Source organism: Mus musculus, chromosome 3 (assembly GCF_000001635.26).
Source record: "Mus musculus strain C57BL/6J chromosome 3, GRCm38.p6 C57BL/6J".
NCBI classification, from domain to species: Eukaryota; Metazoa; Chordata; class Mammalia; order Rodentia; family Muridae; genus Mus; species Mus musculus.
The window spans coordinates 29,624,746-29,641,381 of NC_000069.6; the positions used below are offsets into that span (position 1 = coordinate 29,624,746).

General features: G+C 39.9%; 1 protein-coding gene and 1 non-coding gene across 23 annotated transcripts in view; both read left to right on the top strand.

Annotated features, from left to right (window-relative positions):
• Egfem1 (EGF-like and EMI domain containing 1) overlaps positions 1 to 16,636 on the top strand; it is a 609,406-nt gene that overhangs the window by 543,093 nt on the left and 49,677 nt on the right. The window lies entirely within an intron of this gene.
• Positions 11,999 to 12,106, top strand: Mir21b (microRNA 21b). Its single transcript, NR_105796.1, has one exon. It is a non-coding gene; the product is annotated as a microRNA 21b (primary transcript).

Genomic DNA, 16,636 nt, shown 5'->3' on the forward strand with positions numbered 1-16,636 from the left:
ATTTTTATTGATTCCTCACTCAAATTTAATACACTCTGATCACACTCACTTCCCAGTCCTTCCATGTACACACCTATCCTTGTTACCTTCCCCCCACCCCCCAAAATAAACAAAAACAAAACAACAACAGCAAAGTCCTCCCATCTGTGTTATCTATATATCACTGGAGCATGGTCAAACTCTCAGCGGCCTTCCCCTTAAATAGAACTGAGTCCTTTCTCTCCCATACCCCTACTGGAAGTCATCAATTGTGGAGCAATACACTTCAGCATCCTCATCACTTTTATCACACTTTTAAAGAGTTCTCTTTAATGGTTTCCTGTTTAGGCTGTTCCCTGTTTTTTTTTTGTTTAATAGAAGTGGAGGTTGGGGTGAGGGTAGGGATTGTCACAGAAGCCTTTCATTGCCCCACTATCCCACTTTCTCAACTGTGCATCTGTATTAATGGAACCAAAGCAGTTGCTCTTTAGACAGTGTGAGCACACACCACGTGCTTCTACATGGTTTTTATTAATAGTACAGAAAAGAAACATAGTCCAGACCACAGTAGAACCGCAGACACAAACAAGGACATGAATGGCAGCCCAGACAACAAGCATCAACATGGACTCAAGCACGGGACACTCACATCAATATGGACCCTGGCAACAGCATAGACCCGGGAGATCTGTAGGGCCTTTGGTATTAAAATAGATCATAGACATCAATATAGACCCTGGCTGCAATTGTACCTCAGATCCAGTCTTGGCTTCCATGGCAGCACAGACCTGAACATCACCATGGCCTCAAACCAAGACATAGACTGCAACATCCACATGGCATTAAGTGATAACACAAGCCTTGGACCTCATCCTGTTCTCCTGCCTCATCAGGACCACTGACACACACATGGCCCTCAGTGGCACCATGGACCACAAGTGATCCTTTGAGGAGATCCAATCCCGTAAGTAGATAGCTCAGTATCGCAGGCCTCCATCATTGCCCAGAGCCAGGGTGATCCTGTGGCCAGGTGGCATGTTTGAGGGCTGAGTGTGCAGGCAGATGCACACTACCACCTGATACTGTTCAGTTCCACTATAGACCTCAACTCTCTCTCACAACTGTCATTACCTTCATGTCTCCAGTTCTGCTTCTCTCCACAGCCCACACATTGCTCCTCTCTTCCACCTTTGCCACTTCTCCATCACATATTCATTCGTCATATCAGCACCTAGTTGGCCTGGGTGGTTCCTGCCAATCCTCATCTCCTCATGGCAAGCTTAGTAAGTCCAGAGTTGAGAAAAAATTTAGTTAAGATTTGACAAAAAAATTCACAAAATTGGGAAATCTGGTACCCATAAAAGTGCCTTGGTGTTTGGTGGGCTCCATGGAGGAACCTCGGGGCTGCCCAGTCCTTTCCTGCCAAGTAGCCTGCACTTCCTACCTCTCAGATGCTAGTTCTAACACAGTGTTGAGTATCCTTTAAAAATTCAGGAAGGCATGTGGAAACTAAATAGAACCTGTAAGAGCATTTCAGTCCAATGGCCTTTAGAGGCCAAGAATGGTTTTGCAAGCACAGTAAGGACTTATATCGACATTGATTTAGTAGAACTTCCTGCATACTTATTTTTAGAATAGACAAGGTATTTATTTTTTATTTGAAGCCTTTAAGAATTTCTTGTGTGAGTGGCTACTGTATGTACACAGTTATATCAAACTCTTTTCACACCCTCATCTCAAGTCATAAGCCCTTCTTTAATCATTGCTATACACACACACACTCACACACACACAAACACACACATACACACACACAAACACACACACATACACACACACACACACACACACACACACACACACACACACAAACTACTGAGTCTACTTAGTACTTTTCATGGTTGAATGTATTTAAAGTTGACCACTTGAGACTGGATCAGGGACTCATCCCTAGAGGAGACTAATTTGTAACTCTTCATCTCAGGCGTGGTGCCATATGTAATTTCCCTAATCATGTTGGAATGCCACCTGGTATTGTATTCAGGTCTTGCTTAGGCAACTATAATTTTTATTTCATGGATAACTTCCCTATCATATACAGAAGATATGATTTTATAGTAGATATCTTGGTTGCCTGGCTGTTACAATCTTTCTGCCCCATCTTCCCTATTTCTTGAGCCTTAAGTGTAGGATTTGTCATTAGTTAATTCAGGATGGATATTCTATATTCAGTTATATGTGATCTAACCTACTGTGAATTTGTATAATGGTCTCAATCTTCTGCAAAAGGAAGCTTCTTCTATGAGAGGTAAAAGACATACACTTACTGTGAGGAGAACATAAATATTTTGATTATAGTTCAGAATAATACTGGTTTAGGAATGAAGTTTTTGCCTCTGTGGTCTCAAGAGCCTTGAGTAGTTGACTAGGTTTACTGTCCCAAACATGAAATCTCTCCTATAGAGAGGATCTTAGGGGATGTTTAGAAAGTAGTCCATCACCCTAAGTATGTGTCACGATTGTACATTTGGGGCTATCTTGCCATACTAATCATCGTTGTGTTCATAGGTTTTATAGCTAGGTAGCTTGCTGTCCTCTTTTGGCAACTTGCATAGCTCCTTTGGATACTATAACAACTATTCCTCAGAGAAGAAATATCCAGTAAGTTCCAGCATGATTTCCCAAACTCATATGTCTGAGCTGAGAATAAGTTCAGCAAGAGGGTCTTGACTTCAAGTTATGGGAGGCAATTAAGAATTTAATAAGAACTGAAATATTACCATTCATTAATCTTTTCTCTCAGCTTTGAAATAAATTAATATTATCAAGTTTTTTCAAAATTATTCTTATATGTCTCTTTCTCAATCACCTACCCAGTGTGTAACATTTGCTACATATCTCAGAACACTGGAATTATTTTTTCCTGCCAGGCATTCCAAGCAGGATCTTGGGGTTATGTTATGTATCGCCAGTGTCAAACAGCTGGTCCCAGTTTCCTATTGGCACTGTCTTCAGCCTCCAGTCTTCACACACATCCATGCACACACAAGCACATATACCATGCACCAAAAGCAAACCTAAAGCCTGGTTTTCTTTTCTTTTGGATAAAAAAAAGAAATTCAAAGTGACTCAGTAGCTTGAAGGACAGTAAGATTAGAAGTCAGGATCAGCACTGTCACCCACTGTGATATTAAGCAATTATTTAAGCTAATTGATTCTATATTTCTCCACCTGTAATTTGCAGATAATGATAGCACTGTGCCATAGCTTGTAAGTGGAGGTTAAATAAAATAATGCGTATAAAAGTTTACTTGCCTAGATCCTGTCCAATTGACAGAAGCCAAAGGACATTTTTTTTGGAGATGGTAGCAAATCTTTCAGAATTATAATTAAGGTGTATTCAAATCCTCAAGTCCCATATTCAAAATCCATGTGTAGGAACCACTGTGGCTTCCGCAGCCTCCCCCTCATGGTTGCCAATGCCTCTTTGCTGGCTTTTGGGAACTTCATACACTGTCTTTTCCTCAACTTCTTGTACCTTGCAGGAACACACAGTTGGTTCTTTATGTTGTGGGTCTCCCTTTATCAGTTGTCCTTCTGTCACTTTGTCTGTCTCTCCATTATGACCTACCTTGTAAACTCTCTTTCATCTTAGCATGCCTCTATTTGCAAGGTCTGGGTAAGGAATCCAGATCTACAGCTCTTGTGAGATAGCCCAGGCTGCATGGTGATATACAGGGGGAGCACTACAAACATTGCCCTGTGGATATGGAGTGGATATGTAACCATAAACACATAGAGACTTGAATGACTTAAACACATGGCATGAAAGGAGGAGAGGGTGAACTGTGTGAGTAAGGGTCTCAGCAGGAGCACTATGAAAATAAAAGGAACAAAACAGAATTGCAAGGCAGTGCATACAAGCATAAAATCATTAACATTAAAAAGGAAGAGAGTGAAATAACTATAAAATGAAATAAACATCCAAGCAACAACAAAACAAGCAAACAAAGCGAGGAAGACCAGGCTTTTCCTGTTCCAGTTGGAATGAAGAAGCATGGTCTGAAATCTAGACTACCTACTCTGAGGTTTCTACAACCACCAGCTCTTTCACATTGTGGAGGCAATTTCTCATGGCAGCGTACTTCATTTCTTTACCTGTGAAACAGAGATTGAAATTGTTTGTTCTTCAATAAATTATGAAGTATAAATAAGGAATGCATGCAGAGCACTTAAGACCGGATCTTGAACATAATAACCACTACGGAAATATCCACAATATTATCGTTGTTATGTGTGAAAGATTTCTGAGCCTAGTTTGGCTATCTGTTCCCTGCTACCATCTGATACATGAATCTTATTCAAGTAGACTATTGAACAGATATGTGTACAGTTGCCAAAGTCATGATTTTACTAGGAAGCACCTTTGCTTGTTTGTTTTTTTAATTAACTTATATGTTTGTTCATTTTACATTCCAATATCAGCAGTCCCTCTCCTTCCAGTATCATCTCACACAGATTCCCCACCCCCACACCCTCTCTGTTTCACCTCTGAGAAGGGGGAATGCTCCCTGGGTATAACTCCATCCTGGCTCATCAAGTCACTGCAAGGCGAGACACAACCTATTCCATTGATGTCAGACATGGTGGTCCAGTTAGGAGAACAGGATCTCTGGGCAGGCAACAGATTCAAGGACAGCCCCTCTCCATTTGTTGGTGGACCTGCATGAAGACCAAGCTTCATGCCTGCTACATATGTGGGGGGGGAGGGGGGGCTAGGTCCAGTCCATGCTCTTTGGTTCTGGTGGTTCAGTCTCTGGGAGTAACCAAGGGTCAAGGTTAGTAGAGTTTGTTGGTCTTGCTATGAAGTCCCTGTCTTCTTTGGTTCTCTCTATCCTTCCTCCAACTCTTCCACATAACTCCTCTAGTTTCATCTAATGTTTGATTGTGTGTCTCTGTATCTGTTTCCATTTGCTGCAGGGTAGCACCTCTCAGAGGACAGTTATGCCAGTCTGCAAGCAGAAATGAGTATCAATAATAGTATCAGGGATTAGATCTTTCCCATAGGATCGGTCTCAATTTGGGACAATCATTGCTGGCCATTCCCTCCTTCTCTGCTCTATCTTTGTCCCTGCACATCTTGTAGTCAGGAGATGTTTTGGGTCAAAGGTTTTATGAGTGGGTTAATGTCCTCCTAATGCCTCAACCGGGAGACCTGTCTGGCTACATGAAATGTCCACTTCAGGATTCATATTCATTACCCCTTGCTAGGAGTCTTAGTAGAGTAGTCTCCACAGACACCTTGGGGCCTTCCCCTACCACCAAGTCTTAGGCACACCCTAGAGATGGCACCCACACCATTGATTTCCCTTTGCTCCTCCCTGCTTTCCCTACACCTGATCTCCCCCAGCCCTACTCCCCTACTCTTCATCTCTCCTATCCAGTTCCTTTTCTCCATCCAACTCTGATATCTATTTTATTTCCCCTCCTGAGAAAGATTCAACTATCCTCACCTGGTCCCCCCTTGTTATTTGGGCTTCTTTGAGTCTGTGGATTGTAGAGTGGATATCCTGTACTTTCTGGCTAATATCCACTTGTAAGTGAGTATATACCATGCATGTCCTTTTGAGTCTGAGTTAACTCACTCAAGATAATACTTTCTAGTTCTGACTTTTTAAAATAGTCATCAATTTGGCCTGTAGGCAAGCTTGTGGGGCATTTGCTTGGTTACTGATTGGTTACTGGGAGGACACAACTAACTTGGATGGGACCACCCCTGGGCAGGTGGTTCCAGGTGTTATATGAAAGCAGACTGAGCAAACCAGGAGTAGCAGCCAGTGAGCAGCCAGTGAGTAGCAGCTCTCAGTGACCTCAGCTTCAGTTCCCATTTATTGACTTCCCTGAATGTTAGACAGCAATTGTAAACTGAAACAATTCCTCTACCCATTGCTTTTGGCCATATTGTTCATAACAGTAATAGTAACTCTAACTAAGATAGCACCCATAAAGCACTCGTCCATAGGATGACCCTTGCCTGCTCAGAATTTGCTCACTTCCACCCTGAAGTTTCTTGACAGTGTTTTCCTGTAACCCTGAGACTCTATTCTTTCCTCATTTTTTGTGTTTACCAGTTTCTTTGGTTTCCTTCCTACTCCTAAGTGTAGTCCTTCTTCACCTTGTCTCTTTTAAACAGTTGTTCATCTTTCTGCCTAGTGGAGCATATATAATGGTGTTGGAAATAAATTCCTTTTCTCTTCCTCAATAACTTAAAGAAAGCAAAACATCAGTAAACCTTGTTGATCTTGATATTTGCCTAATTCTTTTATTTCCCTACAAAAGAATATACAATTCTTTTTCTTTAATTTTATTCATTATCACCTACATACTTGAAAATATTATGGATTTTAATACTATGAAAAATGTTTCACACGAAATGAAATGCAAAATGTCCATTCCTGATATTAGCTTATTATATGCTTTGACCCTTTTTTATATAACTGTTTTTACTCATGCTAATAATGTCACTGTTTATGAATCACATGCTATAATAGACCCATATACATATATATATATATTAATCTCACTTATTTCATATTATATTCACTTGATGTATTTATTTCACTATAATTGATGATAACCGTTATAGAAATTCTCACATGTAGGTTCCTTGTTTGCAATATAACATTTAGAAGAAATTTCTAGTTTATCAGTTTGTCTTTAGGCCTACATATATTAATGCTTTACAAAGCAAACAGCCTGTAAGGATGCCAAAGACTATGACATTTGACTACTAGATGTCTTGTCAGTGACGGCTCTTTTATGCTGAAAATTGGATCTCTGGCTGGCGTATGCTTGCAAGGTTTACATGGTGAATTGCTGCTGCTGGGATGTGAGCCAGACATGAATGCTGAATACTCTGTCTGCAGTTTGCAACCTAGGATTCCCAACATCAACAGCTAGAATGAATGGTGGTCACAGGAAGATATGACTACCTTCAGCCTTCAGTCAAATCTCATATTATACATTGATAATATAAGGTAGTCTTACTCTCTTAGAGACAGAGCCCATTGTGGGTCTCACTCGGATTCCCAGGGAGTGTTCCATATGTGAACACTTCCATCAGCCCCCTAATGTTCCAGATGCAAGTTGGTTTGGACAAACTTTAAAGGAAATACGAAGTTCATTAAGCTTGTACTGATTCCCAAGGTTTCTCTACATGAACTACACTGATCTCTTGCGTTTTATCTAAGACCAGATGAAAGAGATCCACAATACTGTTCAAGAAATAAGTCTTGACTCTCTAAGGGACTTGAACTGATAAAGTGAGCACATGAAATGAATATTGGTAATGAGAAAAACTTGAAAGGAAAATATAAAGTTTAGTGCAGAGGGTTCTGTCTCTCTTAAAGAGCAGATACCAAACGATTGCTTTATCTTAGTTTTTCTTTGAGGATTCCTTTTTACAGGCTTGGAATAGCCAGTTAGTATTTCTTCCAGATAGAAAAATCTGCTATCTTTGTTTCTCTATATGTTGTTTTGTCTTCCATTTTCTTCATGCAAAGGGTAGATTGAAAGCCTACCTCAAACTAGGAACTGGAATTTGGAGATAATGAGTTATTTATTAAAAAAAAATCTGGAGATTTATGCCTTCTGCGAGCTGACAGAAAGACAAGTATATGAGGAAAACCTGCGGACAGTGCTTAGCATTCACTACCATTGTGTAGTGGCACAATGGTAAAGCTGTGTTTAGGGTATTAAAGAAAACGAGAGATGATTATCTAAGATAGCATACAGGTGCTCAGAGAAGGCTTTAAGAGGAGATGACAGACACAATGTGCTTTAAAGGAGGATTGGGAACTAGTCCAAGAAGAGAAGTTAAAATTCTAAATGCCTTACATATTGTTACACAGATAAGACGTCCATACTATATCTCAATAAGATGACATCATTTCCTACTGTATGTATGAATGTGTACATTGTTCAGATACCTGGGTATTTTGTTCAATTGGTATTTTTTGGCTTTGTGAGTAGAATAGAGGGGTGATCTAAAAAGTCTTTAAAGATCAGAATGGCATTCAACATATAGATGAAATCAAAGGCTCTGATGATGAAATATCCTTGCACATACACCAGAGCCTGTGAGGATGTGTACAGAAGACACCAATTCTTTAAGAAAGTGTAAGACAAGTATTGTGTGACACTGATACCAGATGATCCAGTTCTTGTTTAAAGCAGTCACTCAGTGTTCAACTTTTACAGCACAGTCAGAGAAACTTGAAGAAAAGAAACAGTAGGCTTGAACAAGGAAAAGTACATGGAGTACTCAGCTCTAAATGGGACATATGCTGCATTCTCTTTTTTCCATGTACAGAGACCTTTCCAGAAGAGGACAGAAGATTGAGAGAGCCAGAGATGGTGGAGGACTGCTAAGAAACAGGGTTTTTCAGACATTACTGAGCTGTTGCATATAAGGACTCAAAATAGCTAGGATTACTTGCACAAGACCAATGTAAGAGAGAGCCAACCAAAATCCTGGTCAGAGAGGGTGGGACAGACACTGATTATGGCTCTCCTAAGGAAGGAATTTTAACAACAGTAGGTTATTGCTGTCTTGGTTTTCTGACAGTTGTAAGTATATAATGTAATGACTTGTATATGTTAGTGTTGTACTCTGAAACAGTACAGGATTCATTTATCAGTTCAAATAGCATGAACATGATAGGTAGAAGGACATCAATACTTGGGGTCTTTCTGTATTATAGAACATGTGATATTTGTGAGGTTTTCTTTGCTGTTGTTGTTTTGTTTTGTCTTTTGGTTTCTTATTGCATTGCTTTGTCCTCAGCATCTTATTGTGTGGATTGATTATTCTCCCTTGTGGTATGCTAACTCCCCGACCCCCACCCCCATTACCACTTCATGCTCATCACGAGTTTTTTCCTTCATAGTTGCTGCAAGAATTGTATAAAACGTAGTGATTCTAAGCACACAACACCAGCTTGATTTCAGCAGCTTGTGCTCTATTTTCACCCTCCCTTCCCCTTTATGCATCCTCTGGTGTTTCAGTTTGACACTTTCATCTTGGACCTTGATGATTCTTTCTTCTGCTTAATTAGGTTTGCAGTTGAAGTTCTTAATATTTTATTTCTTTTCTTGATTCACTAATTGTGTTAATTTTGGGAATCTTTCTCTGGTTCTTTCTTGTGGTTGGTATCTCTGTTAAACCTGTATTTTATCCACATGTTAATTTGCTATTTCCTGGAGTTATGTTTCTCTTGTTATGGTCAACTTTTAAAAAGATGACTATTTTGAATTTTATTTTGTCAGACAGATCATAGATCTCCATTTCTTTAGGATTGTTTGTAGGTACTTCATTGTGTAATTTCTGGTGGCATCATAGTTCATGAACCAATGGCCATGATTTGACGTCTGTCTGGTCAAAGAAGTCACTACCTGTTCCACTTGTCATCAGTCATATTTGACAAGGGTAGTTTTTCACTTCTCTACTCAGAGGTCCTAGAAACGCCATCTTGGAAATCTGTTAGTAAGACTGTTAGGGTCCTCAGGCAGTCTGGCCTGATGCTTCAGTCAGGTCTGGAATCTGAGTCCACAAAATAGGCCTAAGGTTTGGGTTCACCAACAGGTCTATTTTGACACTTAAATAGGGCTGGTGATGGTTCGACATAGTTGGAGTTGAAGTCAGTGCAGTGAACCTAGCTTGGCATCCCATCCAATGTGAGCATATCTGGAAGCTTATATTAACATAAAGCAACCTAGCCCTTAGTCCAAACTGTGTCTGGGATCTCAAGGGTAAGTCCTAGCATCTAAGACTAGCCTGGATTGAAATCTACCAAGGCTATAGAGCTAATTAGCTGGCACTATGGTTTATGAGATGGCCTGAACCTCAAGTCTGTAGTATCTTGAGAACTTAGGAATAGGCCTGATATCTGAGTTTGTGATGCTGACATGGGGTCTGAGACTAGCTAGATTGGAACAGTGAAATTTGGGTCCTTGAGAGGCAAACAAAATATCAAAGCCTCGGTACCTATGTCAGCCAAGGGGCCAGTGTTAAATCTTTTCTTTAAAATTAATTTTATGTTTAATTTATTTTTTACACTCAATATTCCATTCCCCACCTCACCCATCTACCCTCCATTTGTTCCACATCCCACACCTCCTCCCTATCCCAGCCCATCTCCATGTGGATGCCCCCATCTCCCATCCCACCTGACTTCTAAACTCCCTGGCGCCTCCAGTCTATTGAGGGTTATCACCATCTCTGAACACAGACCCAGAAGTTCTCTACTGTATGTGTGTTGGGGGCCTCATATCATCTGGTATATGCTGTCTGTTTGGTGGTTCAGTGTTTGAGAGATCTCAGGGGTCTAGATTAATTGAGACTGCTGGTCCTCCTACAGGATCACCCTTCTCCTCAGCTTCTTTTATCCTTCCCTAATTCAACAACAGGGGTCAGCTGCTTCTGTCCATTGGTTGGATGCAAATATCTGCATCTGACTCTTTCAGCTGCTTGTTGGGTCTTTCAGAGGGCTGTCATGATAGATCTCTTTTTGTGAATGCTCCATAGCCTCAGTAATAGTGTCAGGCCTTGGAACCTCCCCTTGAGCTGGATCCCACTTTGGGCCTGTCACTGGACCTTCTTTTCCTCAGGCTCCTCTCCATTTCAATCCCTGTAATTCTTTCAGACAGGAACAATTATGGGTCAGAGACTGTGGAATGGTAAACCTACCCTTCACTTGATGTCCTATCTTCCTGCTGGAGGTGGGCTCTATAAGTTCCCTCTCCTTACTGTCTGGCATTTCATCTAAGGTCATTCCCTTGGAGTCCTTGGAGTCTCTCACCTCCCAGGTCTCTGGTACATTCTGAGGGTCCCTCCAACCTCCTATTTCCTGAAGTTGTCTGTTTACATTCTTTCTACTGATTGTCAGGTCTTCAGTCCTCTTCCCTCATCCAGTAATAGATCAGGTTTCCCTCTCCCCCTACTCTCTCCCACCCAGTCCACTTTCCCTCCCAGGTCCCTCCCTCCCTCCACACTAGTGATTGCTTTCTTCTTTTTGAGTTTTGTGGACTGTATCTTGGGTATTCTGGGGTTTTTGTTTGTTTGTTTGTTTTTGTTTTTGTTTTGTTTTACTAATATCCACTTATTAGTGAGTACATACCATGAATGTCCTTTTGGGTCTGAGTTACCTCACTCAGGATGATATTTTCTGGTTCCATCCATTTTCCTGCAAAGCTCAGGATGTCCTTGTTCTAATAGCTTAGTCATATTCCACTGTGTATATGAGCCACATTTTCTGTATCAATTCTTCTGATGTGGGGCATCTAGGTTGTTTCTAGCTTCTGGCTATCACAAATAAGGCTGTTATGAATATAGTGGAGCATGTATCCCGTGGCATGGTGGGGGATCTTTTGGGTATATTCCCAAGAGTGATATAGCTGTGTCTTCAGGTAGATCTATTCCCAATTTTCAGAAGAACCACAAGATCGATTTCCAGGGTGTTTTTGCCAGTTTGCAATCCCCCCAGCAATGGAGGAGTGTTCCTCTTTCTCCACATCCTCTCCAACATGTGTTGTCACCTGTGGTTTTGATCTTAGCCATTCTGACTGGTATAAGGTGGAATCTCAGGGTCGTTTTGACTTGTATTTCTCTGATTGCTAAGGACTTTGAACATTTCTTTAGGTGCTTCTCAGCCATTTAAGATTCCTCAGTTGTGAATTCTCAGTCTGAAATCTTTATCTGGACTTGCCAGTTTGGAATTAGGTGAAAGAGAGATGACTTGGTGCCTGGTTTCACAGGGTAACCCTGGTGACAGTGTCTGTTGTAGCATTGTGGGCTTAGTTAACTCTTCTTCCTCCATGTAGAAGACATCTCTCTACATCGTGCTGTTGATGCTTGTGGGAACAGTAACACAGGAAATGCAAAACTGTCTTTCCTCCCCTTTTCAATATATCTCTATTTCTGCCCCACAGCCATAACGTCTCAGCTGGGTGTCATATCTCGTTTGAGGATACTCTTGCATATGGATAGTTTATCAGACTGATATTTCCATAAGACAAGTATGAGAAAATCCTTCTGTACTATCTTTCTGGCTTTTGTGTATCTTACAATCTAATAGTTTGCACCTCACTATAACATTTAATGTGGACTGGGAATATGTGAAAATAAAAAAAAATTTTTTTTTTTGCTTAAACATCTACTAAAATTGTGACACATAATCTCATCCTCTAAAAAGAAATATTTCAACCAAGGTTTGAGCTATTTAAGATAAATTATGACATTATAATTTACCATCTTAAATGATGGTTAAAGTAATGTGGGTATTTTTTTTTGCTTTGCATTGTTTTATGTTGTTTGTTTGTTTTGTGAATCCTTGATAATGCATTTATTCAATTTACCTCTGTGTCTTCATTCTCAAAGTAATCTCAGAAGTGAAAATGGATCAGTGATCCCTTCTGAATATTGAAAGTACTAACTGTATATAATAAACCTGAAAGAAAACCCAAGATATTTATAAATACAAAGTCAATGATAGAGTAATGACTGTTATTTCAAGATTATGGTTTTGAAAGAAGCTGTTTTATTTGTAAGTCACATCAGTTTTTAATATGGTATAAAATGATGATCAAGGAATTTACCTAAAACTCCCCACTGCATCTGTATGTAGAAGTCTACAGTGTCTCCTAATCAATGAAAACCAAGTTCCCTAAATGCACAGCTTAAGTTATACTACCTTGTACCATATGCAGTATTCCTTTTCCTTATTGAACCCTGCTTTGCTTTAGATGTCTTTGGGGTATATCTCCAATGGGTTATATTCTAGATTTTGGTCATTGGTGTGGTGAGAATGTGAAGGGGTAAGACCTTAAAGAGATATAGTCCAATCAGTGAAAATATTGCCTGAGGTAGGGTGAGGGATACTGCTTTTCTCAGGGAAAGAGTTAGATGTAGAGGGAGGGGGAGGGGCAGGGAAAGGGGGTGGGAGGGGAAAAGAGAAAGGAAGAGAGGGAGAGAGGGAGGAAACAGAGAGAGAGAGAGAGAGAGAGAGAGAGAGAGAGAGAGAGAGAGAGAGAGGATTGGGTTGATTCTTCAGTCTTTCTGGCATCTTCTCTTGTCATTCCACTTCCTCTGTCATTGTGATGCTATACCCAAGAGCCCTAATCCCCCTCATTAATGACTTAATCAATACAACCAATCAATCTCACACAGTGAGCCGTCAAGATTATGAAGCAAATAAAACTCCTATCTTTCTTCAATACCCAGACTTAGAGATATTGAAACAATATCAGACAACAGCCTGAGTGTCAACCTGCTTAATCTGACTACCTCATTATCTAAATATTTCTACTCTGACTTTCCCTTTTCTACCACATTTCCCCATGATAGGCCCTGAGGCATTATCCTGTTTATTTCCTTAAAATAGTCAAAGTAACCTGCAATTATTTTTACCAGACTATATGTTGTATGAAGATGGGGAGAAGCTTCCATTCCATTTACAGCTGTGTATCCAAAGCCAGCTACATTACATTGCTGAGCAAAACTCAATGCAATATTTGACTTTTTAAAACATCTAGCAACAGATTAACTATGACCTAGAGCCCAAAATTTTTAGAGCTTGCTTTTATTTATTAAAACTAGTTTGTTATAGCTTCTATATGGATTTGAGATAGAAGACTATATTGGGCTATTGTAAGACAAATCCTTGTCTTTAACTAATTGTATGCTATTTTAAATGATAGAATGTATCCTGTTATGATCCCATAAAGGTTCAGATAAGATAGGCAAAAAAGAACATTATGATATCAAGCATGGTTTCTCATATTAGCTCCATGAAAAATTCAGGCTAGAAATGGCTGAGAGATTAAAGGTTTGGTTCCCATCACCCAAATGGTGTCATACCTGTAACTCCAATTCCAAAAGATCCAGTTACTTCTTCTGACCTCCATGTTCTTATTTACACAGGTAGACATTCTGTCTCAGTTCCTTATCTATTGCTGTGAGAAAACACCATGCCCAAGGAAACATTTAATTAGGCTTATGGTTTCATGAGGGTAAGAGTCCATGGTACCAGAGCAAAGACATGGTGGCAAAAAATCCAGAGAGATGTTATCCCTTTTGAAACCTCAAAGCCTAACCCCAGTGAAACACTTCTTAACAATACCAACTAATTCTCCCCAAACAGTTTCACCAACTGGGGACCAAGTATTCAAACCCATGAGCCTATGAAGGCCATTCTTATTCAAGTCACCATAGTCTACTTCCTGGGCCCCCATAATCTTGTGATTATATTATTTTGCAAAATGCATTTAGTCCAATCTCAAAAGTCCCCATTTTTTAAGAGTCTGAACACCTTTAAAATTTAAAGTCTCTTCTGAAATTCAAGGTAATCTGCTAATTATATGCCCTTATTAAAATCAAAAGCAAATTACATACTTCTAACATACAATGACACAGAAAATACATTATCATTCCAAAAGGGAGGAATTGCAGCAGAGTGAGGAAACACTGTGCAAAAGTCAACCCCAAATCTAGCAAGGTTTTATTAGATAAGATTCTTTTGAGTCACAAAAATTATGGAATCTATCTATCTATCTATCTATCTATCTATCTATCTATCTATCTTCACACATATGTATTTATATATGTATATATGGAATGTATGGGAATGACTTACACTCTAGCCTAACAATAGACAACTGTGGTGGGAAGTCCAAGAATTTTGGAGTCTCTCAGTCCCATGACACTGGGTGTTACACCTGGTCTTCTGCATCACTGGAATCCTAAAGTAGGCTCCAGTAGATGTGCTGGAAATAAGTGGAAGCAGACAAAGAGGAAACCTTCCTTTTTCCATTGTATTATGTAGGCCTCCAACAGAAGGTAGAGCCTAGATTAAAGGTATATCTCAAATCTGGATTAAAGGTATGTGTCTTCCAGCCTCAAGATCTGGATCAAAAGCTTGTGTCTTCCAGCATCAAAATCTGGGTCACAGGTACACTCTCCATTTCTGGATTGTAGGTTATTCCAGGCTACAACCAGCAATAGCTATCACACAGGGCAAATTTCAAATCCTGTAACTCTATATATGATGTCAAATGACTCAGAGAGCTCTGTCCCGCCAGCTTTGCTGCCTGAGACAGCTTCCACTTTCTATGTGCAGCAACCCTTGGCAGATATCCTGTGACTGTCATTCCCAACACTTTGGCATCTCCAACACAACACAATTCACAACTTCACACAAGGGCCTCTCAGGGCCTCTTGACCTCTGACTGCCTCATGCAGGCACTACCCTGTCACACATTGTCTAAACTCAGCAGCAATCTTTAAACATGGAGGAAGATTCTACAGCCTAGTATTTACATATGCTTCCTGGCTCTGAAGCCAGAACCACATAGATGACACTGCCAAGTCTGGAAGCAGCCTCGAGGCAAACCCTGGCCTTCTTAAATTTTCAGTAGATTTCCTTTCTTGTCATTGCTAGAAACCAAAAATTCCTCAGATCTTTTCTTTTTACAGGGTGGAAGGTTAGCTGAGTGGGGTCCTGCTCTGTGGGTACCCCTCATTTCAGATCAAGCCTCTCCTTAACCTCCTTATCTCTTTTGGGACAAGTCTTAGCTCCCACATTAAATTTCCTGCTGGCTCTTTTGTTCTTCAACTGTACATTCTGTGTTTATTTTTACCCTACTTATTCATGCTCACTGTAGACCTGCATTAGAGTGACTACTAGTAGCCACATAACATAGACATGATTAGGCTGGGTTGAAATAATATTGCCCAGGAAATCAGTTCACTACATCTCCTTTTAAAATTGTTTTCTTTTTAAATAATATTTTCATTATTTAAAAATATTTACATTTAAATATATTTAGATCATATATTCCCCTCTCCTAAGTTCTTTAGATCCTCTGCCCAAACCCTACCCACCCAACTTTAGGTTTCTGAAACTGTAACCAAATGAATGCACAAACAAACAAACAAACAAACAAAAAACCTTGTGGGATTCTTTATATATTGGTCAACTTCTCCTTAACCTAAGCCATGCCGAGGAGCAGTTGGTTACCAGTGCCACTCTATTGGAAATAATTAATTTTCCCTTTCCCAGTATGTATAAATGACAGTCCATTGTTAACCTTTACCCACGTAGTAGTTTTCATCCTTTCATCCACTCATCTATCCGTGTATGAATTCATTCCATCCATTTATTTTAAAAATTATAACAAAATTAAGTTATTATAGTAAGGTAAAACAAAAAATATCACATTGAAGTTGAACAATACAAACCAACAGATGGAAAAGAGCCCCAAAGAAGGCACATGAATGGAAACTCACTCTTTGCACACTCAGGAATTCCATAAAGTCACTATATTGAAAGCCATAATATGTATGCAGAGAACTCGGTAGAGACCTGTGCAGGCTGTGTGCATGCTGCTCTAGTCTCTGTGAGTTTATATAAGATTTGATCATATTGATTTAAAGGGTGTTTTGTTTTGTTTTGTTTCTAATTGTCATCCATATCCCTCTAGCGCTTACACTCTTTCTCTCTTTTCTTCTACAAGGTTTCCTGAGCTCTGAGGAGAGGGATTAGATGCAGCCATCACATTTAGGGCTGAATGTCCTCTCTGTAGTGTGGCTTTGTGTCTCTAT